This window comes from Jaculus jaculus, chromosome 12 (assembly GCF_020740685.1).
Source record: "Jaculus jaculus isolate mJacJac1 chromosome 12, mJacJac1.mat.Y.cur, whole genome shotgun sequence".
In the NCBI taxonomy this organism is placed as follows: Eukaryota; Metazoa; Chordata; class Mammalia; order Rodentia; family Dipodidae; genus Jaculus; species Jaculus jaculus.
Window position 1 is genome coordinate 76250319 of NC_059113.1, and position 16302 is coordinate 76266620.

The following is a 16302-nucleotide window of genomic DNA, read 5'->3' on the forward strand; positions in this document are numbered from 1 at the left end:
GGGATTGACTAGAAACTACTAAAGTTCCTGTGGAAATGAAGTAGAATTTCATAAGAGCATAATGGATGGAGAAGAGAAAACTTATGGTGGCTGTGAAGGCCCTGATGCCATGTATGTCAAATTAATATCTTTTGATGGTCACGAATTTATTGTGAAAAGAGAGCATGCACTAACATCGGGAACAATAGAAGCCATGTTGAGTGGGCCGGTCATTTTACGGAGAATGAAACCAATGAGGTCAATTTTAGAGAGATCCCTTCACATGTGCTATCAAAAGTATGCATGTATTTTACCTACAAGGTTCGCTACACTAACAGCTCTACCGAGATTCCTGAATTCCCAATAGCACCTGAAATTGCACTGGAACTGCTGATGGCTGCCAACTTACTAGATTGTTAAATTAAATAACTTATAATAAACTGTTAATTTTTTCAGTATTTAATACCTGTAGTTCAGTTAGAATTTTTTTCATATATAGCATGTTGCCTGTGAGCAATTGAACTATAAGTTAATTGCAAAGCAGATCACCTTCTGTTCTTTTGCATAGCAATCAGAGCTGAAATTTGTTTGCTGTATCAACAAATTAAGGACGCTTTCACAAACTGAGAAATAAACAAATATGCCAATTAGTAGGTGGTTTTTCTTTATCCTTTGGATATGGCTTTTGAAATTATCACAGTGATATAGAAAATGCTGAAATGTAAGCATATATGAACAAGTTCTACAGGAAAATACTGGGCTAAGTATTTTTATGTTTTTAGTGTTTTTTAAAAAAAAACAGTTCTGATCTTATAACCACTGATAGCATTACTAGAGGTATGCAAATAATTACATGGAAAATCATGTTTATAACTTGGCCAAAACATTGATTTTTTTTTTATAACTCAAAAGGATAAGAGTTGAAATTTCTTATGTGTTTTTTGATAAACTACAGTATTGTTTAAGTGTATCTTGTGTTGTTAATTGCTACAATTGAAAAGTACATCATTCAAAAGCAATTTTGGAAGATTCCCAAGTACAACTTTTCAAATAGTAACTGTTTGAACTGTAGCCACATGGTCAACAAGTAAATGATACAACTTAAGATTTCCTATGCATTGTGCGTTTTGGGTGGTCCAAAGTCCTGCTTGTGTTGGCTGTAAAGCTTCCTTTGCAGTTTTCATTCTCACCTTCATAGCCTCTGGGGATTATACTTCCACCTGCTTAAATGTGTTTAAAACACTTCATAAGTTTTACCTACATCATAAAAGCTACTATTCTGAACTATTCCAGTCTTCCTCCATCAAATTGGAATGTTATAAAATATGAACAATGTGGAGAGATGCAGTGAACATCATATAGTGCACTTAGATGTAGTTACCAGAGTTATCTCCTATTACTGTATGTTCCAATAAACCAATACTATAATCAGTGGGTCCTTGAAATCAGATTTATCAGGAAGGCATCAGTTTTATATTAACCAGGCAAAAACATTGAAAACATTTTTACAGCATGTCTGGCTTAGTATGGGAAAAGAAGCCCTGAGTTAGTTTTAGTACTGTATCTTAGAACGAGAATTAAGTTTTTCTGGAAACTAAAGAAATAATAAACAAAAGTAATTTCCTTATGTACTTCCAGTACATGGAACTTGGTTAAATGTAAATTGTATATTTTTAGTAACTTAAGACATAGTGGCACATGCTCTAGAAGATTCTGTAATGAGTGCAGGATTATAATTTGGAACTGGAGGCACAGCTCAGCTCATTGGTGGCGCTTGCTCCGTCTGCACAGCCCTCCTGCCCTCTGGTCAGTCTCCAGCTACAACTCCTACTGCTACCACTTACCACTGAAATGATGGGTTTCAAAAAGCAATAACTAGAAATCACATTTCATTTTGACCAGTTTTGTAGGTTACGAATGTGTTAGACCCAGAAGTGGCTTTTAAGTTTAGAACATTAAAATTGCAACATAGACTAGGCAAATTTGTATATCTTGCAGCATCTGATAACTTTGTGTTAATAAAGGCTGTGTTGACCCAAAAAAAAAAAAAAAAAAAAAAAAGAACTCCTATAAAGCTAATCAAAAACAAGGCAATTAAAAGGTTAAAAGAACTTGGGCTTTGTGGCACATGCCTTCAATCCCAGCACTCAGGAGGCAGAGGTAGGAGGATCGCTGTGAGTTCGAGGCCACTCTGAGACTACCTAGTTAATTCCAGGTCAGCCTGGACCAGGGTGAGCAGCTACCTCAAAAACCAAATAAGAGGTCAAAAGACTTGAACAGAGATACTACTGAGGAAAATATACAAAAGGCCAATAAGAATATAGGCAAGTGCTTAACCTTAGCCATTATTAAGCAAATACAAGTTAAAACCATAAAAAGATACCTTGAAATTAATAAAAATAAAAACCATGGCTTGCATTAAAAAAAAAAACAGTGTGGATGTGAAGAAATTGGTGAATACAGACCTATGAAGTTGGTGCACTGTACACTGAATATCAACTTGCCTGAGTCTGGTGAGACAAAACACCTGCAAACATGTTACATGAAGCAAATTTATTGTTATGCAGCATAGGACAACAGAAACCTGATATTTGATGATCTGTCATATTTATTTGCCTCATTTCTGGAATGTTTCCTCTCCTGGGATTTTACCTCAGGGATATCATCCTTTTCTGTCACAAGATGCTACATTTCATGCTCCATCTTCAAGTTACTGAGACCTAGAAATTAGAAAGGGGAGAGAACTGAGTTTAGTAAGGTCTTTCAGAAAAATGTCCTGTAATTAATTCAACCATTTCATTCTTTAATAAGCCTCCATAAGAAATGTATGCTTTTAGCAACTTTATTTATGAAATCACAAAACTGTGAACAAACTTCATCCACAGAAGAATGAACAAACCATGATACAATTAGATAATGGACGTGTCAGTCAGTTTTCCATGACTGTGACCGTTAAAGTCAGCTTCATTTGCTGGGATGAACTTCCAGACCAGGCACAGTTTATAGGATAAATGGAATTTATTTGAAGCTTAACAGATCAAGATGAAGTTACATAATGGCATAAGAAGCTAGCCTCCTTTCACAGATTCACACAGAAAGAAAAGCAACCACCACCAAAAGCAAGCACACTCTAGAAACCCCAAGCAGAACTCAAGCACTTTGCATATCTTGAGACTGGAACTCTGATCTGCCCCCACACTTTAGGTCTGGACCCTAGGATCTACCCACACTAACACCAAGTTACATACAAGTTGAATAAAATTTCTGCATCTAGTGGGAACATCCATTAAAACTACCACAGTGACAAAATGAGAAAAATCTTTGGAAGAAGGGAAGATTTAGCTCCCAATTTCACACTAGCCAGTTCTTGATTACTTGACACCATTTCTTTTCAGCCTATGAAAAGCAACACCTCAAGGCAGGAGCATGTGGTGGAGGAGGCTTATTCACTTTGTGACAGCTAGGAAGAACACAGAGGGAGGAGAGGCCAGAATCTTAATATCCCTCTCATGAGCATGCTCTCAGTAATGTAACTTTCTTCCACTAGTCCCCACTCTTAAAGGCTCCACTTCCTCCCAATAATGCCACAGGCTTCCAAGTTAGTCCAACACAGACTTTTGGGAGACATTTAGGCTCCAAGTTGAGGTAATGTAATACTGAACAGAAAAAGAAAAGAATTCTACTAATGTATGTAGCATCTTTAATGAAGCTCAAAAGTCTATGTTGATCAAAGTAAGGCAGAAATAACTTAGTGTATAAATATTTATTTTGAGATTGTCTTTCTAGTCCAGACTGGTCACCTCCCCCTCAAAATCCCAAGTGCTGAGATTATAGGCAAAAGCCACAACACCCAGAAATTATTTCTGTATTATTTATTGGTAAAATAGTAGCTGTTCTAGATGAGGGCAAGGAATTCAATTGTTCTAGAAAGAGACATGAAGTCACTTTTGGGAATATTTTATATATTTTTATTGTTATTAACAACATGTTTTGTATAGATATATCATGTGTTGGTACCCTCTTTTCCCTCATTCCTGGCCCCATTCTGCTGGGAACCCTCCTCAGTGGGGTTGCAGGTATTCCCCATGGGGTTGTGTGTTATGCATTGTGGGAGCAATCAATTTTGAGGGGGAGGAGGGAATGCCTCTGGGCATGATGCCTCAACCTGTGGCTCTTACAATCTTTCTGCCCTCTCTTCCATAAAATTCCCTGAGCTATTGTGGGTAAGTTTTATTTTTTTTTTAATTTATTATTTGAGAGCCACAGACACAGAGAGAAAGAAAGATAGAGGGAGAGAGAGGGAATGGGCGCGCCAGGGCTTCCAGCCTCTGCAAACGAACTCCAGATGCGTGCGCCCCCTTGTGCATCTGGCTAACATGGGACCTGGGGAACGGAGCCTTGAACCGGGGTCCTTAGGCTTCACAGGCAAGCACTTAACCACTAAGCCATCTCTCTAGCCCATGGGTGAGTTTTAAATCGACTTCAATGATAGCCTCTTAGAAGCTTCTGGACCTCTGCTATGGTAAGTGTTTAGTATCCTCTGGGTCTCTCTCCTTCACTCTGGTATTTTATATTTTGTTATGGCCAATGTTTATAGATTTACACATCTGTCTATATTCCTCAAGCTTTATATTTAGATTTGTAATTTTTCTATATGTAAACTATAGCTTAATAAAATGGAAAATACAGCAAGATAGAAATGAAGTTAACTTCATGTTTATTGTGAATTACTGTTCATTGAACAATCACTAGTGCTAGTTAAATGTGCTTTATTAATTCATGCATAATATTAACATTAAACATATTATTAAATATGTTTGCTATCTGAAAAAGATAGCTAATGTAAAATAAATCTGATCTTTGTAAAAAAGGCCTTTAAGTATCTTCATAAATATATTCCATGGTGACATGCTCAGCATCTTAGATAAATTCTGAAATTATTTTTTAAAAATCACAATAGCAACTAATCAATTTGAAATAATAACAGTAAGCCAGTAAGCCAGGTATGGATGGAAAAGGCATACTTAAAATAATCTAGGATGTTTTATATATACATATATTTTTTTCCTGAAATAATTTATAATATATATAAAGCTATCACAAAAAAGATGTGACTTAGAGTAGCTTGATTTTAGAAGTGAATTGATCACTTTAAATCCAAAGTTTAGATGTAAATTACAACTAGTCATAATATGGGGAAATGTAAAGCACAAATACAGATGGAATCACAACCACATAAAATATTGAATTTTAATATTATGGGTTATGAGTGTTCTAATATGAACATAACTGATATGATATCTAACTTAACATGTACAACCTTTTTATCTAAGATGTTTAAAAAAATATCTTGAACCACAGAATTCTGGAAAGTTGACCCACTAGTTACATACAGATAATATACCCTATAAAACTTTGCATTTGAAATTGAGTGTAATAGCTGCTCCAATTTCAGGAAAGATAATCACTTCTTTATCTATAGGATGCATGATTGCTGCAGAGATGACTCAGCAGATAAGACCACTTGACAAGTAAGCATGAGGACCTGCATTTGATCTGCAGCACCACATAAACATATGAGCATGGCCATGCATGCCTGTAACCCCACTCCTGTGGGGAGCAGAGACCAAAGAATCAGAGAATTGCTGGTAGCAAGTTCATCTTATCAGATTCATATTTGAGGAAGACATCAGTTCATCATGTACTATGATCAAAACATTTTCCAAATTTGGATGTTTTCCATGCATACAATGTCTCCTCCACCACCTCTATCTGAAAGCTTGGCAAATACTTGATTGGCATGGGATTTTAAAGAATTACCTCAGACTAACTGAGGACCAAGTACTATTTTGTGGTAGAAGAGAGAAAACAAATGCCTTCCTATAGGAATCACTGGACTTACTACATTCTATGTCATCTGAAATCCAATTTCACAGAATTGTGCAAAGAGCACGAAGATCCAACTGCTTCACATTCATTCCCACTGACAAAGGAGGCCCCTAAACAATCAGATGGACAATGTTACATATCCAGTGGATGTCACTGAGCCTCTGCCTTTGCCATTCTATAGCTTGCAAACAAATCCATAGCTAGTATAGAGTCAGTGAAATGGCCCACTAACTACACATCTAAGGAAGTCCCTGCAAGTAGAGTCTATACAATGAAGTATTTGCACTGAATCAATAAGCCACAAAAGAAAGGGCATTCCTCTATATCCCTTATGACACAGCCATTGGTGCTGGATTGGAGGGAGGGTGGAAAGGCTTCCACTACTGGGCCTAGTAAGTGTTCCACTGATCCTGAAACAATGAAAATCACCCAGTCATTTGACTCTTTGTTTTAACAATGCAACAGGATAATATTAATATGATGTTTTAAGGATTACCTGATCCCAGCTACCATGGGGAGCTAGAGTTACAATTTGGGTATCTGCTGAGGTCTTACTGAGAAATCTCTTGGTGTTTCAGTGTCAAGTGATCATTTTAAATGGTCAATAATAATGAGGTGGTTTGAATGAAATGTCTTCCCAAATACTTGTTCCCTAGATGGTGACAACTTGGGAAAGTTGTGGGTCCTTGCTGGAGAAGGTATGTTGCTGGGGGGTAAAGCTGAAAGTTTGAGGAAATTAGTATTGTTGGCCAGTAGTGGCAGATGTCAGTACATAAATGCTCCCTTCTATTCTTTGGCCAGATAATTTTGAGGCATATTCCATCCCCTTTTTCAGTGGTCCACAAAAGAACTGAGCTTTTAGTTGTCTGTAGTGATTACCAACAGAAAAGTATAGCCTAGGATTGGTTTACTTTATTTAATTCTGTAGGATTATATTCCAAAACTAATGAACTGTATCTAACTCCTTCCCCTTTTCAGGCTTTGCTTGTAAAGATAAATGCCTGAAAGAACTCATATCAAAGTTCAAGAGGTAATATTTGAAGGTAAGAGGGTTATATTTGCATAGTGATATTCTAACTAAGGTTAATCCTCAAAATATAACGAATTATATATAAATATATATGTATTTTTATGTAGCATATTTTTACTTGACAGAAAGAAGGAGAAAGAGAAAGACAAAAAGAGGGGGATGAATTGGCATACCAGGTCATCCTGCTGCTGCAGCCAACTCCAGATGCATGTACTACTTTGTGCATCTGACTTTACGTGGGTACTGGGGAACCAAACCTAGGCCATCAGGCTTTGTAAATAAGTGGCTTTACCCACTAAACCATCTCTTTCCCCCTTATGTAGCATATTTTTGTTAAATTATTTCTGGAACTACCCATATTCTGATTAATTCTTGTCCTAACTCTGCTCAGAAAAAGCTAAACTTACAAATTCAACTACTGAAAGAATTTATTTTTTATCAACATACATCTGTCAGAGAAGGAATATTGAAAGCAGTTTTCTGAGCTATAATGCTACATGTATGAAAAATACAGGAAACATGGAAGTCATGATCCAATGAAAAGTGATAGGTGTCTCTGTGAACTTCATCTTACAATCTCATGATAAGTACTTAGCAGTTAAAATTTTCCATATAATGAGTTGCATGGCTGCAATATGTGTCTTATATGGATAAGGCTATATACTAAAAAGGAGAAATTGAAAATAGACTACATTTCACTTAACATTTTTTTTGAATAGTAATACAAAATAGTTATGTCCTTGGCTTCTTAAAAGATAGTTGGAACTTTTTTGTTAATTTTTTACTTTTGAAAAAAGTCACAAAGAATGTAGGGTTTAGTAGAAGCTCTCTATTAGCCTATCAACTGAGATAACAGTTAAGTAATATGTTTGCTGAAATCACATTTATAATTATACTCTAAAGCACTTTAGGAAACAGAATAAATCTGTTGAAGATATAGCTTTAATAAAACAGAAAAACAAGCTACAAGTTACTATCTGAGAATTCCAAAAAGTAAAATTGTGCTAACTATAAATGCGTATTTTTGAATTATATTTTGGGGGAAAATCCCAAAACAAAAAGATAATAACACAAATAGTACTCTTTGGTATGAAAAGTAGAAAGCCCAAGTGCTGTATTCCTATAGTAGTTTTGAATTTCCCTTTAATTGCCTGACCACATGTGACTTACCTCATTACAATGTCTGAGACTTCAGGAACCATATTAAACACAACATTTTGACAGTTACTTCAAAGAGGGTCAGGTATTCTTGAGTGATTGTTCTTAAATTTGATTATATTAAGGTCTATAAAGAAGTGTGTTAGCCGGGTGTGGTGGCACACACAGCACTTCGGAGGCAGAGGTAGGTGGATCACGTGAGTTCCAGGACACCCTGAGAGTACATAGTGAGTTCCAAGTCAGCTTGGACTAGAGTGAGACCCTACATCGAAAAACCAAAAAAAAAAAAAAAAAAAAAAAAAAGGAAGTGTCTTTCTTAGGACCATACTTTTTTTTTTTAATTTTTAATTTTTATTTATTTATTTGAGAGCAACAGACAGAGAGAGAGAGGCAGAGAGTGAGAGAGAGAGAGAGAGAGAGTGAGAATGGGCGCTCCAGGGCTTCCAGCCACTGCAAACGAACTTCAGATGCATGCGCCCCCTTGTGCATCTGGCTAATGTGGGTCCTGGGAAATCAAGCTTCCAACAGGGGTCCTTAGGCTTCACAGGCAAGTGCTTAACTGCTAAGCCATCTCTCCAGCCCAGGAACATACTTTTGAAAAACAGCAGATTTGAACCCAGGGAGTTTGATTTCCAAGAGAAGACACTTTACTATGCAGCCCTTTCCCCTCAAGTTTCCATGTTTCTTAAACTAAGACTGCGTCTTCCCTGATTCTATAAATAAAAACTCAGGTTGGTCAAAACAGAACTTCAGGAGACTTCCGATCAAGATGGTGTCGCTTAACCATACTACACCTCCTAGGGAAGTAAAGGCAAGATGTTTAAGGTTCATTGGGTCATCTAGGGGTGAGCAGACTCTAATAGACCTCCAGGGTAGGGCCCGGAAGATCAAAGCAGGGATTCCCCTGATTCCCATGCTCTAGGGTAGCCCACCAGTCCTCAAAGCCCCTCAAGAAGTTGCCCTAGCCATAGTCCCAGCTTCAGGTTCCCCTGCACTAACTGCAGGCAAGAGGACCCAGGCCAGTAGGCTAGCATAGCTCCACACGTGCCTCCAAGCTCCTGTACCACTTGCGGCAATCCCCACCCCTGTGTACAGACCCTGGCCATAAAGCTAGCATTACCTGCACAGGCACCTCCAAGCTGACAAATGCCATCCACTCACTGCCACCCCACCCACCCACCCACGTGAATGGACAGGTGCCAGGCCAGGAGGCTAGCATTCCCCCAGGGGAACTCCACACGTGAATGTTGTCCCACTTGCCGCCATCCCCCACCCCAGAGCCGACCAAGGACAGTAGGCTAGCATCACCAAGGGGACCTCCAAACTTGAACTCCATCCCAATTGCCTGTCTCCCACCCCCAAGCCTGGACCCAGGACAGAAAGCTAGCTTTCCCCAAGGGGCCCTGCATGCAGGAACACTATCCCACTCACCGCTGCTCCCCACCCCAGTATGCCTAATCAGGCCAGCATGCTAGGGTTCCCCCAGAGGACCTCCACATTCCAATGCCTTCCCACTCTCCACCACCACCCACCTCCCTACATGGACCCCAGCTCATCAGGCTATCACTAGTCCCCTCACCACCAGGGACCTCCATACACCACTGCTACTCCATGAAAGGACCCAAGCCAGAAGTCTAGGGTTCTCCCTTCCCTAGGTTCTCCCACCACAGGGGACCTACATTCCCCCCTGCACATCACCTGACCCACAGGAGTCCCATATCCACACCCTACCTTGTCACAGGATGCAGCAGTCCCATCCATGCCCTGCTACAGGGCCCAAGGGACCCACTGTCCCATCCCCTTACCCTTCAGCATCTTGGAACAACCATGCATTCCCATCCTCCCCCCTCCACAGCCCAGCCACAATACCAGTCTGCTTTTACCCTTCCCCACCCTCCCCTTGGGCCACCTGACCATGAAGTACCATACCCTGAATCATGGAACATTCAAGCCCTTTCATCAGGTGCCTGGGCCCCCACCATAGCCTCACAGGCTCCTCCTCTCTGAGCAGGCAGGCCCAATTGTCATCAGAAGCCTAGCGGAAGCAAACATAAAAGGAAATAATCACTGAAGACACTTCAAGGGTAGATTGCAGCTTCTTCCTAAATTAAATAAGATTCCTATGCTGTAATGGAAAGATCATAGTACAAAAGGAATAACATGAACAATTAAATGCAAGTAAATCCAACGAAGTTGCCCAGTCCAACAATGGCTGTCTCTAATCAGAACATAGAAGGTACAATGGGCTCAGAACCCCAAAATGAAGTTACAAGCTATGTAACCTTGACCAAGCAAACAGCAGAACTTTCAGAAAAGCAACAAAGGGTCGATAATTGTATGAATGCTGTCCTTGATAGGTTAGACCTAATAGATAAGAACCAGGAATGGTTCCAAAGACAGTTACATGATCTGAAGGAGAGAGAGGAAAAAAAAAAAGAGGACCTCAATAACCAGCTGGCTAAGCTCAATGAAAGCATAAAGAAATGCAAGGATGGATTCCTAGAAGCATAAAGAAAATCAGAAAATGATGTGAAAAGGGAACCCGACAGAGGGTTGGAAACTATACATTAGAAAAGCAGTAGAAATACAAACCAAATAGAACTCTATAGAAGCTCTTCAGAGTAGTGTCATCCATGTGGAGGATAGAAACTCAGAACTGGAAGACAAAATAGAAGAAACAGTTCTTGAGTGCAAAAGTTTCAATAAGTTCAAAAATTTTTGGAGCACAACATGCGGAAATTGTGGTATACCCTTAAAAGTTCCAACCTTTGGATCATGAGAATACCAGAATAGAAAGAAATTCAGACCAAAGGCATGGAGAACTTATTCAGCAAAATTATTGAAGAAAACTTTCCCACTCTCTCAAAAGTAAGCCCCATCAAGTTACAAGAAGCTAACAGAACTGAAAACAGACTGGACCCCAAAGGAGAAATTATGTAAGACATTATCATTAAGACTCTAAACATTGATACCAAAGAAAGAAGGCCTAAAAGCAGCTAGGGAGTCACAACACATTATATAAAGGCAATCCCTCCAGAATTACTTCAGACAATTCAATGGAAACCCTAAAAGTAAGAAGAACCTGAATGGAACATGGCAAAAATCTAAGAACCTATCATTTCCAAACCAACCTACTCTACCCAGAAAAAGTATCCCTCATACTAGATGGTGAAAGGAAAAGTTTCCATGATAAAACTCAGCTTTACAACTATATGAACACAAAGCCAAACCTGCAGAGAGTGCTTTAGGGAATTCTCAGCACAGAAGAATCAAATAACCAACTTCAAGTGTCTACAAGAAGCAGATCACAATAACCAAACTCAGAGAAAGCACAAAAAACCAAAGTCCAAGAAAACACCAAACCACATAAACCACCACAATATGGTTTGGATTAAATCAAACCTTACGGTTATTACCCTAAATATTAGTGGCCTTAATTCACCCATCAAGAGACATAAGGTAACAGGGTTGATCAGAAAATTAGACCCCTAAATCTGCTGTCTTCAAGAAATCCACTCACTACTAAAGATAGATACCTCCTTAGGGTGAAAGGGTGGAAAATTATATTCCAAGCAAAGGGAAATAAGAAAAAAGCAGGTGTAGATATACTAATATTGGATAAAATAGACTTCAAACCAAGACTATTCAGAAAAGACAAAGAAGGCCACTTCCTACTTATCAAGGGAATGACCCAAGAACAGGATATCATGATCATCAATCTTTAGGCACCAAACACAGGTGCACAACAATTTGTAAAACAACACCTACTTGACAACAAAACAGAAATAACCACCAACACCATCATAGTTGGGGACTTCAATACTCCAGTATTAGCAATAGATAGACCATCCAAACTGAAAATTAACAGGGAAGTGAAACAGCTCAACAAAACCATAGATCAATTACACCTAACAGACATATACAAAACATACTACCCAAAATCCACAGACTACACATTCTTCTCAGCAGCACATAGAACCTCCTCTAAAATAGATCACATACTGGGTCATAAAGCCTGCCTCCATATATTTAGGAATATTGACACAATTTCCTGTATGATATCAGATCACAATGCTGTATTGCTAAGAATTAACAACAAAAGATGCATCAGGAATCCCATAGCTCCTGGAAACTGAACAACACACTTTTAAACAATATTAGGTAGTGGATGAAATAAAAAATGGGAATGTGAAATTTCTAGAAATGGGATGACAATGAGAACACATCTTACCAAAACTTATGGGACACAATGAAGGCGGCCCTCAGGGGAAAATCCATAGCACTAAAAGCCTTCATAACAAAGACAGAGAGATCCCAAATCAATGACCTAACCATCCACCTAAAAGTATTGGAAAAGCAAGAAGAATTCAACCCAAAAATCTCCAGATGGAAATAAATAATGAAGGTCAGAGCAGAAATTAATGAACTGGAAACTAAGAAAACAATTTTTAAAATTGATGAAACATAGAGCTGGTTCATTGAAAAAATAAACAACATTGATAAACTAGTGGCCAATTTGATCAAGGGGAAAAAAAGAGATGCTTCAAATTAAAAAAATTAGAAATGGAAAAAGAGAGATCACAACAGACATAAGTGAAATTGGGAGAACCATCAAGGCTTACTTCAAAAACCTCTACTCCACAAAAGTGGGTAATATGGAGGAAATGGATGAATTCCTGGACACATACAACCTACCAAAGCTAAACAAACCTATTACAGCCATCAAGATTGAAAAGGTAATAAAAAACTTCCCCCAAAAGAAGAGTCCAGGACTAGATGGCTTCTTAGCTAAATTCTATCAAACCTCCATAGAAGAACTGAAACTAATTTTTCTCAAACTGTGCCATACAGTCAGAGAACTGGGAAAGCTCTCAACTCCTTCTATGAAGGTAGTATCCCCCTAATATGAAAACCAGGCTGATATGCCACAAGAAAAGAAAACTATAGGCCTATTTCCCCAATGAACTTAGATGCAAAGATCCTGAACAAAATCCTCACAAACTGAATTCAACAACACATCAAAAGCATTATTGACCTTGATCAAGTAGGCTTCATCCCAGGAACGTAGGGGTGGTTCAACATAGTGAAATCTGTCAATGTAATACACCACATAAATGAGCTTAAACACAGAAACCACATGATCATTTCAATAGATGCAGAAAAACCCTTTGAAAAAATACAACATCACTTCATGATCAAAACATTGGAGAGAATAGACATGGATGGTTTATACCTCAACACAATAAAGCTCCTAAAGCCCAAATGATACTTAATGGGGAGAGACTGAAGGAATTTCCACTGATATCAGCAAGAAGACAGGGGTGTTTACTCTCACCTCTGCTCTTCAACATAGTACTGGAAGTCCTACCTCAAGCAATAAGACAGGATAAAGAAAAGGGTTACAAATCAGAAAGGAAGAAGTTAAGTTAGCCCTATTCACAGATAACATGATTCTATACATAAGTGACCCAAGATCCTCCATCTCAAAACTCTTTAAAGGTGGTTAACTCATTCAGCAAAGTGGCAGAATACAAATCAATGCACACAAATCAGTAGCCTTTCTACATGCAAGGACAAAGAAAGAAATAAGCACCACTGTCCCATTTTCAATAACAACAAAAAATACTTTGGAATAACATTAACTTAGGATGTGAAAGGCCTACACAATGAAAACATAAAAACACTCAGGAAAGAAATTGAGGAGGACTTGAGAAAATGCTCCTGGATAGGCAGAATTAACATTGTGAAAATGGCAATCTTACCAAAGGTAATATACAGATTTAATGCAATACCAATAAAAATCCCAACATTGTTCTTCACAGAGATAGGAAAAATGATCTCAAAATTCATAGGGATGGCAGAGGCCTTGGATACCCAAGCATATCATCAGCAAAGAAACATCTCTTGAGGTCTTATCTAAGACAGTAATAAAAACAACATTTTACCAGCATAAAAGTAGTATTACAGACCAATGGAACAGAAGCGAGGACCTGGACTTTAGGTCAGGTAACTACAGCTACTTGATATTTGACAAAGGCCCTAACAATGTATGCTGAAAAAAAAAGACACCATCTTCAACAAATGGTGTTGGACAAACTGGATAACCAGATTCAGGACAATGAAACTCTATCCACACATCTCATCATGTACAAAAATCAAGTCCAAGTAAGACCAGAAACTTGGTGACTACTGGAAGAAAAAATATGAGTAACCTTCCATTATATACGAATGGGAAAAGGGCATTCTCAGAGGAAGAAATACAAATGGCAAATACACACATAAGACTATGTTAATCATCCCTAATCACCAGGGAAATGAAAATTAAAACAACCATGATATTCTACCTTATCCCAGTAAGGATAGCAAACATTAAAAAAAAAAAATCAAATGAAAACAAATGCTGGTGAGGATGTGGATAAATAGGATCCCTCATTCATTGTTGGTGGGAATTCAAGATGGTACAACCACTATGGACAGTAATATGGAGCCTCATAAAGGTTGATTATAGAATTACCAACAGACCCAGTTGTTCCCTTACTGGGCATTTACCCTAAAAACTATACAACTCAGTTCAGAGAGATTTGGTCAACCATATTTATAGCTGCTCAATTCATAATAGCTAAGAGCTGGAATCAACCCAGATATCCATCATTATACAAATGGATAACCATGATGTGGTATATCTATAAGATGGAATTCTACACAGCAATAAGGAAAAATGACACAATGAAATTTGAAGAAAAATGGTTGAACCTGGAACAGTTCTTCTCAGGGAACTCACCCAATCACAGGAAGATAATTGCTGCATGGTCTCACTCATCTGTGGCTCCTAACCTGAATCTGCCCAAGGTGCTTACATACCTAATAAGCATCTCGAGGACCAGACAATAGGGATGGTGGGGCAGGAGGGGAGGGTAAAGTTGGGGGTGGGAGACATAAAACTGGAACCAAAGGTCAATAGTACAACAACCTTCTATATCCTAAAAGACAGAATAAATGGTTGAACCTTCATCAGGTCCTTAGAGGGAACACCTGAATTATAGCACCCTGGAGAATGTATGATGAAGACTAACCTTAATCTTCTCCTGTTTCTCTCTCTCTCTCTCTCTCTCTCTCTCTCTCTCTCTCTCTCTCTCTCTTTTCTTTATCTGTTTTATATTACCTATCTTTTTCTTCCTTCTTTTCTTTGGTGCTGGCCTGTAACGCCCAGTAACAGCATGTGGTTAACATCCACAATGAGCTATTGATCAGAAAGGCCTAAAACATTTCCCATAAAAAGGACAGATTTCTCTGAGTACTGGATAACCCACCAAAGGTTAGTGTAAGACCTTACTGCTGAACACCATATGCTGTTGATATAGACCATGGAGTAACCAGGCTGGAACCTGGAAGAGATTCAGTCCCCAGACAGTTAGCTCATATAGTGCCAGAAGGTGCTACATGAGTGGCTGGGGGAAAATGACCAACATCTGTCCAAGCAACTTGTGATCTATGCTACTCAGTAGCAAACAACCTTACGTAATGCTCACACAGGTGCAATAGTGGCACACAGCCATAGTGGGTAACCAACTGCTCTTTATTTAGCTAACTGATCTATTAAGTGGAATGGAACCCATAGCTAGAGCTGGGAAACAAGTCAGAACCATATCCAGAAAATGACCCTGCTCTCAATTATCAAGCTCCCACTAATCGTGAGCTACAAGAGGGCCTACACCTATTAAATTATCCCTAAAATAATAATGGTTATCCCATTTATCTTGTGCTGACTTCACCCTCAACTGGAGAATTTGCTTCTCTTTTGCAGATGGACACAGATCCTGAGGAGAGAATCAGCCCATCTCACCTCAACAGGGCCCCAGCTGAAACCAAGAGTAATTGAGGAAATGAGCAAGAGTGCTGCTTTCTTGGTGAACCTGGTACTAGCACAAGGGTTAAGGAGATAGACACAGAGAACACTCAGCTTCTACCAAACCAGATATCCAGAGACACAGAGGCTCCTAAGGCCTTATCACTGAACTAGACCTAAAATGAACCCAACATAGCTCAGGGAAATTTGCAGAAGAGAGGGCGGACAGATTTCCAGAGCCACATGTTGGGACATTATGCACAGAGACATTGCCTCTTACCCATAACTGATGGTTAACCCCACAATGCACGACCCACATTCCCCAAAGAAGTGGGTCCCTATGGAAGGGGAGGACAGGAAGGAGGCTAACGATGGTACCAACATGGTTATATACACACTG

The 16302-nt window shown here is 38.9% G+C and overlaps 1 pseudogene; it reads left to right on the plus strand.

The window, feature by feature from the left end:
* LOC101601811 lies at positions 1–399 on the plus strand (annotated as a pseudogene).
* Positions 400–16302: the final 15903 nt, after the last annotated feature.